The sequence below is a fragment of the Lathyrus oleraceus genome, chromosome 6 (genome assembly GCF_024323335.1).
Source record: "Lathyrus oleraceus cultivar Zhongwan6 chromosome 6, CAAS_Psat_ZW6_1.0, whole genome shotgun sequence".
Taxonomy (NCBI): Eukaryota; Viridiplantae; Streptophyta; class Magnoliopsida; order Fabales; family Fabaceae; genus Lathyrus; species Lathyrus oleraceus.
This window is the reverse complement of record NC_066584.1, coordinates 402766776-402782986: the sequence shown is the minus strand read 5'-3', so window position 1 is coordinate 402782986 and position 16211 is coordinate 402766776. Positions and strand designations below refer to the sequence as shown.

The 16211-nt window shown below is 39.1% G+C and overlaps 1 long non-coding RNA gene across 1 annotated transcript; it reads right to left on the bottom strand.

The window, feature by feature from the left end:
* Positions 1–325: 325 nt before the first annotated feature.
* Positions 326–1048, bottom strand: LOC127093423 (uncharacterized). Its single transcript, XR_007792544.1, has 3 exons — positions 992–1048; positions 473–908; positions 326–376 (listed from the first exon to the last, which is right to left on the bottom strand). It is a non-coding gene; the product is annotated as an uncharacterized LOC127093423 (long non-coding RNA).
* Between the last annotated feature and the right edge of the window lie 15163 nt (positions 1049–16211).

Here is a 16211-nt window from a genome sequence, read left to right as displayed (position 1 = left end):
AGTCTGGCATACAATTATGTGTGTCAATTTTAATCAATCCATTACAAACCAGTACAAACTTGGTATTGTTGGCCAAAGGTTGAACCAACTTTGGTCTCATCCTAATCCTTAAAACACCAATTCTAAATCCTAATCCTAAGCTTCACAATCCTTCTTGATCCTTGGTCAGCCCTACGACGGATTACCTTTGTTTTCTCCATGAATACATAACCTGCAAGAAAGATGACTACAGGGATATTTAAGAAGCACATGGTGAAGCCTTTAGAGTTTAATTGCTCTTGGGGGAGGGAACTTCCACAATATACCATACCTCGGGAATTATTGGAAAAAACCCAAAGAGGTGACAATAAGCCATGAAGCTTTGATCATACAGTCCCTAACAAAGATTCCAGAAGTTAGATATAGTGAAGATGATGTATGCCATTCACCATTACATCCAATTTGTGTTAATTATTGGTTTTTAACAACTTACCATTATATCACAATGTGATACTACAACCTACGGTCACATCTTTTATCATGGAACTTTATTGTCGGGCCTGCAAGATGACAATTATTACCTTCATGCCAAGTCATCATAAATCCCATGTCCTGCAAACCAATAGCCATCAAATTACAACATGACAACACAAAAAGCCACGACACCAAGCAACGTCCAAACGACAACCAGATGTTGTTGTCATCAAGCACAGACATTATACGTGTAGCCAAGGCCTACCTTTCACAAATGTGTCAAAAGGAGCTACAAGTCAAAATCCAAAGCAATGGGTGCATAAATGTAGAGGTACCACGATTTGGTGTCATAAGCATAAGTAAACTTACACAAAGCTTTGCCCACAATAAGTGGCAGGTGAGACATCTTGTTGCAAGGAGCCATGGATATACAGGGTACAGGCTTGTAAACCCCTCTGCAAAAGAAGAGGATCAGAACATGAATAGAAAGGGAAAATACGGACCAACACATTGAAGAATAATTCTACGAAGTTATCACCTCCGTGTCGGAATTGTCACGACATATGCTACTTTGGTAAAGTCAACGGTACCTGTTGCAAAATGCACACTATCATAAAATTAAAATCAACATATAAGTATGAAACAGGGATGTCTAGGGCCTTGAGGTTACTTATTGCAGGAGGCCTACCAAGCTGCAACCGTGATGTAAAATCCTAGACTCTACAAGACAAAGTCCAAGGTCATTACAAGATGCAACATTGAAACATTAAAGGGGCAAATGGATATGTTTACCCGTACAAGAACCGGTAGCACACCAATACCGGTCATCTCATTAAAACATTAGTCGAACTTCCACCAAGGACCAAGTGCAGTCATTCTTAAAATTTCCAACACCTGCATTCACTACCACAATTGTTTACAAGATTACCAGTACATCAGTGGAAAGAAACCATGATAAGGTCCATTAGGCAAAGCAAATCCAATAAGGTTGAATCAAATTCATCATTCATAGCAGCCCAAATGGCCATTGAGTTAAATATCTTCATCACATCAGTTAAGCATAACCTGCAGAAACACTAAATGTGCAAGAGTTAAATCCACAGTTAAAAGAGTACAAGCTTAAAACATGTGCACACATGTTACGACATCATGACGCTTCCAAAACAAGAAAGCCCGCGTAAAATAAGGGAAGGGAATGTGAAAAGAATGAAAAAGGATAAGTTTTAAATACAAGAAGGACACCGAAAAATGTTTTGAATTAAGGAATGTTTAAGGTCATACATCAGTACAGAATAAGAATGTTACATGGCAGTAAAAAAAAGAGTCGAATTTACACCACAACATGTATGTTTTACTGCGATAATGACTTGACAAAAGATTCAACAAGAGGGACCATTTATCTGGAGATATCTTTCCACCAACAAATTTTTACGTATTTCCTTCACTCGAGGAACACATAAAATCCGAAAAAGGATCCGTTCTCTAATGGAAAGATCCGCTAGAATTTTACAGCTCATGATTGAAGGGTCACTCATCTTCGCCCTATATGAGGAGACTCCCAATCATTTGAGAAATAAGACTGTTACTCTGCAGAAAATGGACCAAACAAAATTCTGAGAAAATATCTAACACACAACATCTAAAGCTCCATTCCTAAGTGTAGCGGGGTATTCGTTACCTTTAGATTTATTGACTAAATCAAAAGTAAGCATATAATTCGAGTCGCCACCGCACTTCTATTTATCCAAAGGAAATGTTAGAAAGCGAACAAAAACCGAGAAGTTTTATCAAATCAAAACTAATAAAAATGTCAGAGATCTGGGTAAGGGGGTTGGTTATGCAATGGGAAGGTTTTAAGCACCCAAAACATCCTTAGTACTCTAAGGGAGCCCTTTTTGCAAAGTGTATTGTAGGTTGGTATTTTTGAAAATATTTGTGCAAACAAGATTGGGGAGATGAGAAGAGAATATACATATTATTTACAATTTTTGTTGTTTGAATGGATAAACTCATTGCCTACGTACCATCACAAAGGTAGGATCAAAACCTCGTAGTTCAGGGTAAAAATCTCAAAATATGGGTGAATTGATTTGACCAAAAGCCTTAAGGTATTTTGTTATCAAAGGGAGAAAACTCAACCTAAACCAACAATCCACCATGTGAGGAGAGCTTCAACATACTAGTGAGGGATCTACCCTATAATAAGTATGGAAGACTTATAGTCCAATCAATAAGGATAAGGTGAGGTTTACATTAACCACTATGATAACTCAAACCTATGGCTAATGTTTATGAAAAGTTTTAACCAAAAGTGGCCATTGGAACCACAAAAAATCACTTGAAGTGAGTTGTATTGACAAGTTAGAAGTATTCACAAAATGAAGTCAAAGTTGACTTAAGGTTCATTCAAAATAAGTATTAATGAAAAGAGTTTGAAAAATCAAAGGCATAAGGCCTAGGTTTCTAGTTTGAAAACAATGTCAATGTTTGCACAAAAATAAGTTTGGCTTGGGTTAGAGTGGAGAGAAGAAAAGAAGGGCTAGTCCTAATCATGCAAATAAGAGGGAAGAGATAAAAACCCTTGGAGTTCCTTTCTTGAGGTCATAAAGATGATTCAAGATACTCCTTTCCTTTGGACTTAGCAATTAACTCAAGCAATCAAACAAATATTCAATCAAGCTCCTAGGATCTCCACTTGGCTTGTCTCTCTTAACTTGGATGCTTATGACAATGGTCCTTCTAATTATCTCAAGTTTGGAATCCCTATCACACAAGAACAAACAATAAAAAAGTTCACAATGTAATAAGAGGAATGGACAAAGAGAGAGTTTAGATTAAGGGTCCTTTCAAGTCAACTTCAAGATTAAGCATTCTAAAGGCATGAGGCCTAGTTGCTCTTCAATCAATTTTAGCATTCTAAAGGCATGAGGCCTAGTTTCTCTTGAACTCCATTAAGCATATGTGAGGTCTTAACTCTAAGTCCTTTCTCCTTTTTGCATTGGGTTCACACAAACAATCACAAAAACAAACACAAAGCAACAATATATTTACACAATAATGTGCTCAAATGAGCAAAAGGAAAATGGAATAAACATAAACATGAGCTCAAATGAGCAAAGGAAAAAGACAATATGAATAAATGAGCAAGAAATTAAATTGCATTAAAGTAAATTGCAAGAATTAAATGCTTGAATTAAAGGTTAGTAATTAGTAGTTAGTGTTAGTGTTCCATAAGGCAATTTAGCGCTATGTTAAGCAATCGTAAGTGGACTAATGTAGTAGTCACACCTATCTGAGGTCGGTCAATAAAACTATAGGCAAATAAACACAAGTTAGAGATCATGACTAGTAAGCCAAGCTCCTACAACTTGCCATGCCAAAAGAAAAGAAGAATGACCTTGTATGGATTTTAGGTTTTTTTCTTGACCAAGAAGCAACCTATCTTGGACACAAAGAAATTCACTTGATCTTTGATCAAGTTGAATTTGATTTGGATCAAAGAAGGTTAAGTCTCTCATATGTCAAGGCTAACCACAAATCATTAACTCATTGGTCAAAAGAAAAAGAAAAAGATGAAGAAGAAAATGAAATGGACAAAATGAGAATCCAAATGACATAATCAAAACACAATGATCAAATGTGAATGGAATCAACATCAATCAATGGTAAACAGAAGTGAAATGAAGATTAGAAGTCAAGAAAGGTCAAACATATTTTTGGTATTTTTTGGAATTAAAATAATACATAAAAATAAAATGAACAAAGTAAGGTCAAACTTCAAATCCAATTCAAATCAACTTGGATAAGTCCAATTGGATCATCATAAGTCTAACATGGTCAAACTAGGTTTGACAAATTTTCTCAATATTTTTTGAAAACAGAAACTATTTTTAAACAATTAAAAATCAAGAAAAATAACCCAAATGAATTAAAATCTCTAATAATTCTCAAATCAATTAAGAAAATGATGAGAATATTTTTCATAGACTTATCATCATCCATATGTGTTAAGAAAATATTTTTGGCATTTTTGAATATCAAAAAATATTTAAAATGAAGTAAAAACTAATAGAAACAAAATAATTCACAAAAAATATTAAATGGAATCACAAAAATAATTAAAAATCAGATTATGAAACTAAAATTTAGAAGAAAACTTTTGCAATTGGTCTCATATTTTTGTGATTCCAAATAAAAGAGTTATGAATTTTTGAAAATAAATGGAATAAAAGAAAATAAAACAGAAATTAGAAAAATAGAAAAATCAGGAAGCGCACGATCCATCTCATTAATTTACATGGACAAAATCAACGGATCAGAGGCGCGCGCGCATCATGTACATGAGTCAAGCGCGAAACATAATGGATTTAAAAAAGTCAAATATAACAAAGGCTGGGATTAGATCATAGGAGTCAGATTCAAGGGCCAAGGGAGTTCCACGTGGGGACGGTGGTGGAAACCACCATCTTCTCCAGGGAGCAAACAGAAATCGGCCACCAGTTACTGGTTTTGCAACCTCAACCAAATTGCATGATCTTTATACCAAATTAAAGCTGGGGTGATGTGCATCACCCATGTAACCTTGGATTTCTCTCAAGATCCCTATGGAAGGAGAAATCTGAGATGGAAAATCCAGGTGTTCAATCTGAAATGCATCAATTCATGAAATTAAAGCCACCATTGGCTTGCCTCTCACACGAGGACTTTAGAGAACCAAACAAACACAAGCAAAGCACAATATATGATGAGATTCAAATCAAAACAGTTGAGATGTAAACCTTAGAAGTGCATCTTTGATGAGCACGATCCAACCAAACTCTTGCTTGCAGCTTGATCTTGAGGTATGGTATGAATGCAAGGCTAAGGAATAAGTGTTGAAGTTCAACTGATTTTGTTGAAATTCAAACTTGAAAATAGAAATGAAAATTCAAAATTCCTTTGGTGTGAGGTTGGGTATGGATTTCAGCAGAGCTTTAGGCGCCTTCAGGTTGATAATTGAATGAAGCAAGGTTCCTCTTTATAGTTGAAATGCAAGGCAAGGTGAGAAGAAACTCGTGTGCATGATCATTGGGTCCTCCATGCATGGGCCTGTACAGGCGCATGTGAGGCCCAAAACCAATTGGAAATGCAAGTTGAAGTCACTTGGAGTTGAAATGGACGTGCATTCTGAGCTGCATTGGCTTGTGCTTCAAGTTACAAAGTGAAATGCATAATTGATCACAAATGTTCCTCTCTTCGAAAGTCCCATATGGAAAATCCAAACATAGGCATGTGAGTAATGGTTGGAAAGGTCTTGACATAAGGAGAAAAATCTATGTTGGATAAAAATCCATTTAGAGTTTGGAAATTTGTGAAAACTGGCCATGAATTTTGATGTACAAAACATGTCTTTGAAAAATTTGTCAAAAGTGACCAACTTCAAGCCCTTCTGTTTTAATGATGAAAGCCTCAAATGAAAAACCCTCCAACATAAAAGTTGTAGATCTATTCTAGATGATCAATTTGGACTTAAATTTTGCATCATTTTGACTTTGGCGGAGAAAGGTATGGGCACTTGAAGTTGGACTTTTTCAAGATTCAATGGCTTTGGTCCAAAGTGACCTATAATGTTTTGTATTGTCACATGTGTTTATTTTAGGATTATGAAATTTTTTCCAAAATAAAATTTTAATTACACATCTCAAAATTTCCAATGCAATTGGTCTCACCTCAAAATCGTAAAAAATGAAGGAGTTAGGTCCTTGGGAAGTTGACCCAAAATTAGGGTTTCAGTCAAAATGACCTATAATGTTTTGAAATGAATGATGACCTTCCAAGTTTCAAATGAATTTTTGATGAACATGAAAGTTGTTCATATGGTTCTTAAGAACATGTTTGATCTTGGGGTCATCTTCATTTGAAAAACACATCAAAAGTTAGGTCTCAGTGGATTTCAATTTAGTCAGATGACTTGACTGGTCAACTTCTCAAGTCCAAACTTCAAATCTTGTTGAATGAATGATTGAGAAGCCTCACATAGGCTCATATATGCATAAAATTATGAATTAAATAAACTCCCTTTATTTTATTTGATCATAAGTTGAGGTTGCTTCATGAGCAAGACACAGTCAATGCACAGTTGAATTAGGGTTTCCTTGGGAGACAATCCTCAAGCCCTTTGGTTTATCTTGATCAAATTGACAAATTAAGATACTTGGGAGACATATATGATGATTGAGAGCTTTGAGAACCATTTTCATGCTTGCTTTCATCTTCATATAGCCACTTCATTGAGCATAGGAGCCTCCTAGGAGCAAGGGATCTGATGATTGCTTAAGCTTCAAAACAAAACAAGTTAGTCACATATTTTTTTGCTTTTGGTTAGTAATCAAAATAAGAAAAACAACAATATACAATTCAAGCATGCTTGTTGGTCTCAAACCAAATCACACAAGTCCCAACCCTAGGGTTAAGGAGCCAAGATGCTATGATCCTTGAGGCAAAATGCAATGAGCAATGATATGATGCCATGAGGGATCTTAGGGTCAAAATTAGGTTCTTACAGATGCCCTTATTTAAGGTCATTCTAGCCGGAGATATGAAGGTTACAATCTTCATCTCGACGAGGTATGGGCTTAAATAATAACAAAGAGACGAATTTTGGTCCCTAAGAGACCTCATGATGCAAATGTATGTATGCAAAAGTTAATACTCTGTGGGGAATATCCAACAAAGGAAAAGAAATAAGGAGAAACTGAAAATCCATAGGAGTAATACACTCACTAGGGAGACAAAGACTCTGGGGAGAGATAAGGGTAAAAATGCGTGAGCAGGTCACGACTTGAAACTTGCTGGGAAACACGAAGGGATTCCAAGAAAATAAATCGATGGGAAGACTCGCCCTGACGCAAAGATGCATGTATAGGGGAATACGCCAATACAGCAAAACTATCCATAACGGATACTTCGGATAAAAATCCGGACTCAGGTGGGGAATATCCACTAGGAAACTCAGTTGAGGAAACGGAACAATGAGATATTATCGATTACTGGGTAATAAACTCAAAGAGACATGTGATTAAATACACAGGTTTAAGGGTGAAAGAACAACATGCTCGGGGAGAAATAATATCTAAGACCGGTATAAGGGTAAGATATATCAATCATCCAAAACATCTGAGGAGGACCTAAAAGGTATGTCTCAACTCAGGAAAATCTGACTCCATAGGAGACAACAAGTCATAATAGGGAGCAGAAGGAAGGAACACCAGAGATACTGGTTACTAGGCATATAATAGGTGACAAACCAGGCGTGAATTGGGGAATATTTCCAAGACACTCATCATCCGAAAGGAGGGCTGAAAAAGCAAACTCGATTACAGGATGGCCATTCGATTCCATAAGGAAATACGAATCTTACTCAACTGGGGAAGAAAAGACTTCGACTAAAGAGCGCATGAGATATATTATCTATTACCGTCAGAACGTAGATAATATACTCGCATGGAAGATTATCCACAACCGGTTACTGGGTTAATAAAGGATAAATCGACCGAAAATAAAGGACATCAAGATACCGGCTACTGGGTATAAAATGATGACCAATCCAAAGGAGAAACAATCACTATCAAACAAAGGGTAACTGAAAGATGACCCGCTGAGGATACATTGACAAGAGCAATGATCCAGGAGATATATCACCGGTTACTGGGTGGTATACTCAAAAATGAAGGAACATCAATACCAAATATTGGATAATGATAACCAACAAAGAGGGAATCACATCTATCGGCTATTGGATAGAAAACCACAGAAATAGGACTTACAACTACCGGTTACTGGATAGAAGGCCACAACATCCACTGGGGGAGAGAAGAACAATTACTGTTTACTGAGTAATTGATCACCTGAACCACAGGGAACTGCAGGGCAAATAACAAGGAAGGAGTCAATCTAGGAACAAGCTAGAAAGACGCAATTAAACAAGACTCAACCCAATGAGGACATAACTCAGGGGAGTAATTCCATCCCAATACATATTTAGGGAGGAAACTGAAACAATAATCATCCACGAGGACATAACTCAGTGGGGAATATAGAAAGAAAGATAAACACTTTTTGCCTATAGGGCTGACTCTATATGGAGATATCAGACACAAACATCTGCTTGGGGAAGAACATTTCACCACTAGCAGGAGATATCAAGCAAAGATATATAACAAAGAATGCAGCATGAATATCTGAATGTTATAGTTATGCATGTATATGCTTGGTTTATGTATGTTTAATGCTGATAGACAGGCATATCTAACACAAACAAGTCCAAGAAACAATGTACAGACATCAGGTATAACATCTCAAAAGAGAAAAACCAGGCCCACAGGAGGAAATCCACTCTGGTAGGGAGTATCAAATGCCAGGAGGCGCAGACTGCAGCAGGGGATCAAGCAGAGTTGCTGCCGGGGATAAAGACCACCGCTGGGGATCAGAGACCGATGTTGGGGATCAGCCCAAAGATCACAACTGCCAGCTGTCGGGGGATCTTCCAACAATTCTTGGGAACACGCAGAGATATTGATAAGATCTGTTAGAGAAGAACTCTATAGGGGATCTTATCAGGCAATAATGCAAAATTTTGTGGAGAACAAACACCAAACAGAAACACATCAATCCAACATTCTCTCCTAACCGCCGAACAAACATCTCTGTCAGCGGGAGAAGGAACAAATTGCTCCTCTGGGGAAGCTATAGAGTCACTGCCCGGGACTTGCTGCTGAACCGACAAAAGATATGTTGTAGAGGACACTCTACCAGGGAGCTCAACACGGATAAGATTCTGTCGTAGAAGAAAATCTACTGGGGAACTTATCAAGGAAAGATATGAAACTCTGTGCGGAACAACCACCAAACAGAAATTCCAATAATCAACATATTTCCTCTTATCTGCTGGAGAGACATCTCTGCTAGGAAGAAAGAGAACCACTGCTCCGCTGGGGAAGGAAATAAACATCTTCAATACCAGCTCTACTCGGAAGCTTCTCAATACGGAGGGGAAAACAAATATCGGGCTCTGATCAGGCAACCCCATTGGGGAAGATTGAAGGCGATCCGACTGGGGAAAGTCTACTGTGAGCAACCCTATTGGGATCAATTGTAAGCGAACCCGCTGGGGAGAAGCTACAAGTCAACCTGCTGAGGACTTCCACTCATGCTGGGAATTCCTGCTCACATTGCGGGAGATTTTTAATTATGTCGAGGGAAAAACCAACTTCCTCGAAAATATATAGCATATCAATTAATCTATAAGGGACTTTATGTCAGTCCACACAAGGGATGTCAACCCTATAATTAATAAAACACAAATGCTAGACTCAAACTCTCTGGCGATCTGAGAATGGAGGTATACACATCTCCCAAAAGATCAAGGCCAAAACTCCAGACTCCCTGGGGACTTGACGTCGTAACACCCCTCTCCGCGCCCACTGAGGAGACAACCTGAAAGATGATGAAGAGAAAACAAATATCCCAGGAATATGAATAAATGTCTTACTCTTTCGGAGATCGTATTATCCTTGGGAGAGCACTGAGGACATTCCATTTATCCTTTCAGTCATTGCGAATGTTCACTTTTGTTTAAAACAGTTTATAAAACTTTATTTATTTAAAACAATGATATTTATCAATTAAAACATGCAAACATTTTTTAAACAGAAACAAATAAGAGTGCAAAAAATTGGATAAAGGCTCAAATTTATTTGATAGAATGGTAGTTCGCAAATGGTGAGACTCCATGGATCTTTATAAATTTGGAATTGGTGATATATATTGGAAAAGGGCTACATTGAACATAATGACCGTTTCTCCACCAACTCTGAATCCGATGTATTCGAAGCTTCAGTTGACGATGACTGAGCGAGAATCTTTGACAAATGACAGCTTGCAGAACGAAGTCTTGTCAGGATGCAGTTACTTGCCAAATCCCTAATTTTTGCCTAGATTGCCCTAGGGTGAGATACTCAATCTAGCGGGATATATATATTCTTTTTTTTGTGTCTCTAACTTTTGCCTGGACCGCCCTTTCGGGTTTTCAATCCACCGAGATGCTCATTTTTTGCCTAAGCCGCCCTTTTGAGTTTTCAACTTAGCGAGCTATTCTATTTTTATTTTAGGCGAAGTATTTCTTGACTGCATTTGAATTCACAGGACGAGTGAAATCCTCCCCATCCATAGTTGTAAGTATCAAAGCACCGCCTGAAAAGGCTCTCTTAACAACATATGGACCTTCATAGTTTGGATTCCACTTGCCCCTGGAATCGGGCGCGAAAGAGAAAACTTTATTGAGCACGAGGTCACCTTCTCGGAACACACGAGGCTTGACCTTCTTATCAAAGGCTTTCTTCATCCTTTGTTGATATAACTGACCATGGAACATGGCAGTTAATCTCTTCTCTTCAATCAAATTCAGCTGGTCATAACGACTTCGAACCCATTCAGCCTCAGTCAACTTGGCTTCCATCAAGACTCTCATTGATGGGATCTCAACCTCCACGAGGAGCACAACCTCCATGCCATATACAAGGGAGAAAGGGGTTTCCCCTGTTGAAGTGCGGACAGATGTTTGATATCCATGCAAAGCAAATGGAAGCATCTCATGCCAATTTTTGTACGTAAAAACCCCTTCTAGATAATCTTCTTGATGTTCTTGTTATCAGCTTCAACAACCCCATTTATCTTGGGTCTATAGGGAGAAGAGTTATGATATGCAATCTTGAACTCGCTACACAGCTCTTTCATCATTTTATTATTCAAGTTAGATCCATTATCAGTAATGATCTTATCTGGCACACCATAACAGCATATGAGTTGGTTCTTGATAAACTTCACAACCACCTGCCTGGTCACATTTGCATACGAAGTCGCTTCAACCCACTTAGTGAAGTAATCAATAGTTATGAGAATAAAATGGTGACCGTTCGACGCCTTTGGTTCTATCATGCCGATCATGTCAATTCCCCGCATAGAGAAAGGCCATGGTGAGGAAATAACATTCAGAAGTGTCGGGGGAATATGAATCTTGTCCGTATAAATCTGATACTTATGGCATTTCTTCGCATATTTGCAGCAGTCAGACTCCATTGTCAGCCAATAGTAGCCCGCTCTCATCATCTTCTTTGCCATGGCATGTCCATTGGAATGAGTACCGAATGAACCCTCATTGACCTCAGTTATCAATAGGTCTGCTTTGTGTCTATCCACGCATCTGAGCAGGACCATGTCAAAATTCCTCTTGGAGAGCACATCGCCATTAAGGTAGAAACTACTAGATAATCTCCTCAAAGTCTTCTTATCTTTAACAGATGCCCCAGGCGGGTAAGTCTGACTTTGGAGAAAGCATTTGATATCATAATACCATGGCTTATCAGCTTTCACTTCTTCAACTGCAAATACGTGAGCTGGTCTATCCAAGCGCATCACAGTAATATTGGGAACTTCATTCCAATATTTCACCACAATCATCGAAGCAAGTGTAGCAAGAGCATCTGCCATCCGATTCTCATCTCGAGGAATATGATGGAAGTCAACCTCAGTAAAGAATGTTGAAATCCTCCTAGCATAATCTCTATATGGGATGAGGCCAGGCTGATTCATCTCCCATTCACCCTTAATCTGATTAACAATAAGGGCCGAATCACCATCAACATCAAGATGCTTGATCCTAAGATCAATACACTCTTCCAAACCGATAATATAGGCCTCATACTCCGTCATATTATTCGTACATTTGAAAGTTAGCCTTGCTGTAAAAGGAAAATGTGTGCCTTGAGGAGTAATAATCACTGCCCCAATACCATTTCCATACTGATTAACAGCGCCATTGAATACCATACCCCATCTAGAACCAGGCTCTGGCCCTTCATCGAGCATAGGCTCATCGCAATCTTTCATTTTCAAATACAGAATCTCCTCATCTGGGAAGTCATACTGAACAGACTGATAATCCTCAATTGGTTGATGTGCCAAGTGGTCAGCCAAGATACTACCTTTAATAGCTTTCTGAGCTCGATACTCAATGTCATACTCAGACAACAACATCTGCCAACGGGCAATCCTCCCAGTTAAAGCAGGCTTCTCAAAGATATACTTGATTGGATCCATTTTGGATATCAACCAAGTCGTATGATTCAACATATATTGGCATAAGCGCTTAGCAGCCCAAGCCAAAGCAAAGCATGTCTTCTCAAGCATTAAGTATCGAGACTCACAATCAGTGAACTTCTTACTCAGATAGTATATAACATACTCTTTCTTCCCTGATTCATCTTGCTGACCCAATACACAACCCATAGAGTCTTCAAGAACGGTCAAGTACATAATCAATGGTCTCCCTTCAACAGGCGGAGACAAGATCGGAGGCTCGGAAAGATACTCTTTGATACTATCAAAGGCCTTCTGGAAATCTTCGGTCCAATCATGATGCTGATCTTTCCGGAGGAGCTTGAATATCGGCGCATATGTGGCAGTCATGTGGGATATAAATCTGGAAATATAATTCAAGCGGCCAAGAAAACCTCGGACTTGCTTCTCAGTTTTGGGCGCATGCATCTCTTGTATTGCTTTGACCTTGGCAGGATCAACTTCAATACCTCTTTCACTGACAATAAAGCCCAATAACTTGCCAGAACGGCCTCTAAATGTACACTTGTTCGGATTCAGGCGGAGTTTGTATTTCCTCAAACGCTGAAAAAGCTTCAACAAGTGTTCTACATGTTCAACTTCCGTTTTCGACTTTGCAATCATATCATCAACATATACCTCGATCTCCTTGTGCATCATATCATGAAACAAGGTAGTCATAGCGCGTTGATACGTGGCTCCGGCGTTCTTCGAACCGAAGGGCATCACTCGATAACAGAATGTTCCCTAAGGTGTGATGAATGTTGTCTTCTCCATATCCTCGGGTGCCATTTTAATCTGGTTATATCCGGAAAATCTGTCCATAAATGAGAAGACATTGAAGTTAGCTGTATTATCCATCAACATATCAATATGTGGTAGAGGAAAATCATCTTTTGGACTAGCTTTATTCAAGTCTTTATAGTCCACACACATTCGGACTTTTCCATCTTTCTTAGGCATGGGCACAATATTGGCCACCCATTGAGGATATGTAGAAGTCACCAGAAACCCTGCATCAATTAGCTTCTGAACTTCTTCTTTAATCTTCACTGCCATATCAGGATGAGTTCTTCTGAGCTTCTGCTTCACAGGCACACACTCAGGCTTCAAAGGCAGGAAATGTTGCACGATATCAGTATCTAGACCAGACATGTCTTCATATGACCAAGCAAAGACGTCGACATATTCTTTTAGCAACTCAATCAACCCCTTCTTCACAGACTCTTCCAGGAGTGCCCCAATATTTACTTCACGAACACAATCCTCAAACCCCAAGTTGACTGTTTCTAGATTCTTAAGATGTGGCTGAATGATTTTCTCCTCGTGCTCAAGCAGACGGGTAATCTCATCAGGAATCTCTTCAACATCATCTTCTTTGGCCTCAAATACAAGGAATTCAAAGTTGGGAGATGGCGTTGGATCATTATGTTCAATGGGTTTGATCAACCTGCATAATGATTTTGAGATATAAAAGAGATTTCAGATTTCAAACAAGGCAAATCATTATGCAGATGAAAAAATGGATTTTATTTTCTTTAGAGTTTTTTGGTGATCACCAATTTCATGCAAAAAGCAAAAAGGGAAAATAATTTGGAAAAACAAACATTTAACATGTAATTATTGAATGAATATCATTGTATTAATATGTGCCAACAATGTCATCACTTCTCCTTTTGGCATGGGAGAAGGGTTTTTAAACAAAAGTGAGCGCATTACGTGGACTTATGGACAACTGTTGGAACATCAACAGCGACCCAATTATTGCAGATTCCTCCAAGGATGACAAAGTTTCCCAAATCTTCCTCTGCATCATCTTCCACTATGGCAGCAGCCTCTTGGTCTTCAACAGTGTGGATGAAACCACCACTCTGGAACAAACCGCGCTCATTGGAAATGCCTGAAGAATACCCTATGCCAGCCCGGGATTTATTATCTTCCAGCTTAATCATTTGTCTTAAACCAGTAGTTGCGCCATGCTCAATGGCCAACTTCGCATCATTGTAGGAAGCAAATGAAGATGGTCCTTTCCTTGAAGGCTCAGCAATAGATAAGGCTTGGAACGGAGTCCCAACCTCATCCTCAGCATCTATATAGGAAAAGGAAGACAAATGACTTACCAAGAGAGCCTTCTCTCCCCCTATCACCACCAACTTCTTATTCTTGACGAATTTCAACTTTTGGTGTAGGGTGGATGTCACGGCGCCTGCCTCGTGAATCCATGATCTGCCAAGCAAGCAACTATATGATGGGTGAATATCCATGACCTGGAAAGTCATCTGGAAATCACTAGGTCCAATCTTGATTGGGAGTTCAACTTCACCAATCACAGTTTTTCTCGATCCATCAAAAGCTTTGACTACCACTCCACTCTGCCTCATGGGAGGCCCCTGGTAAGAAAGTTTAGCTAGAATGGACTTTGGCAACATATTTAGCAATGATCCTGTGTCTACCAGCACATTAGACAAGGTGTCATCCTTGCAGTTTATAGAAATGTGTAAAGCCAAATTGTGGTCTTTTCCCTCCTCGGGAAGATCAGCATCACAGAAGCTCAGATTGTTACAAGCAGTTATGTTTGCAACAATACTATCAAACTGTTCAATTGTGACATCGTGATCCACGTATGCCACGTCTAACACCCTCTGCAAAGCTTCACGGTGTGGCTCAGAATTCATCAGCAAAGATAGGACAGATATCTTTGATGGAGTTTGAAGCAGTTGATCAACAATATTATACTCGCTCCTCTTGATGAGCCTCAGCATCTCATCACAGTCCTCTTTTAGAATTCCATTCTGGCCAACAGGGACAGGAGCTTTAGTAGATTTATCAACAACAAGTGCGGGATTCGGAGAAGAAGAAGTCCCCACAGGACTGGCAGAATTATTAACAACATCAGCTTTTCTCATGTCATCTTGGGGTTTCGGCGGCGCCGAGAAAACACGACCAATGCGGGTCACACCATTGACATCAAATATACTCATAATAGAAGTGGAGGGCAACGAAACCTCCTTCCCATCTTCTAACGCGGCCGCGTTATATCTGTAGGGAACAGCTTTATCTGAAGAGTACGGGACAGGGCCCACTGGCTTTATTATAAGAGATGGAGAAACCTTCTTCTTGCTGCCATCGTATCTGACAACAACAGGTTCTGGTATTCTGAAAATAGAGGATATAACATTCATTTCATCCTCGTCACGATTCTAAAGTATCTCGATGACACCCTGATCCAACATCTCTTGGATGTCCTTCCTAACTTGGCGGCATCCTCTCTCGTTGACAGTGCACACTCGGTATCTGTCATGGTCATGCTCATAGTGACTGTATCCACATAACAGTCTGTGCATCTCGACCAAAGATTGCCTGATATGACTGACATACAGGACTTTATATTTGCCAGGGTAACCTTGGACCATGTTCATAGCAGATTTCCCATGCTCGGGCAATGGGTTCTTCTTAACATTCGGACCTACGTCCTCGAAAAACAAAATCCCACTTCTAACAAGGTCTTGCACCTTGGTCTTCAGGGGATAGCAGTTCTTCACATCATGTCGGGGAGCACCAGAATGATATACAGAGTGAAGCTCAGGCTTATACCACCATTGAGG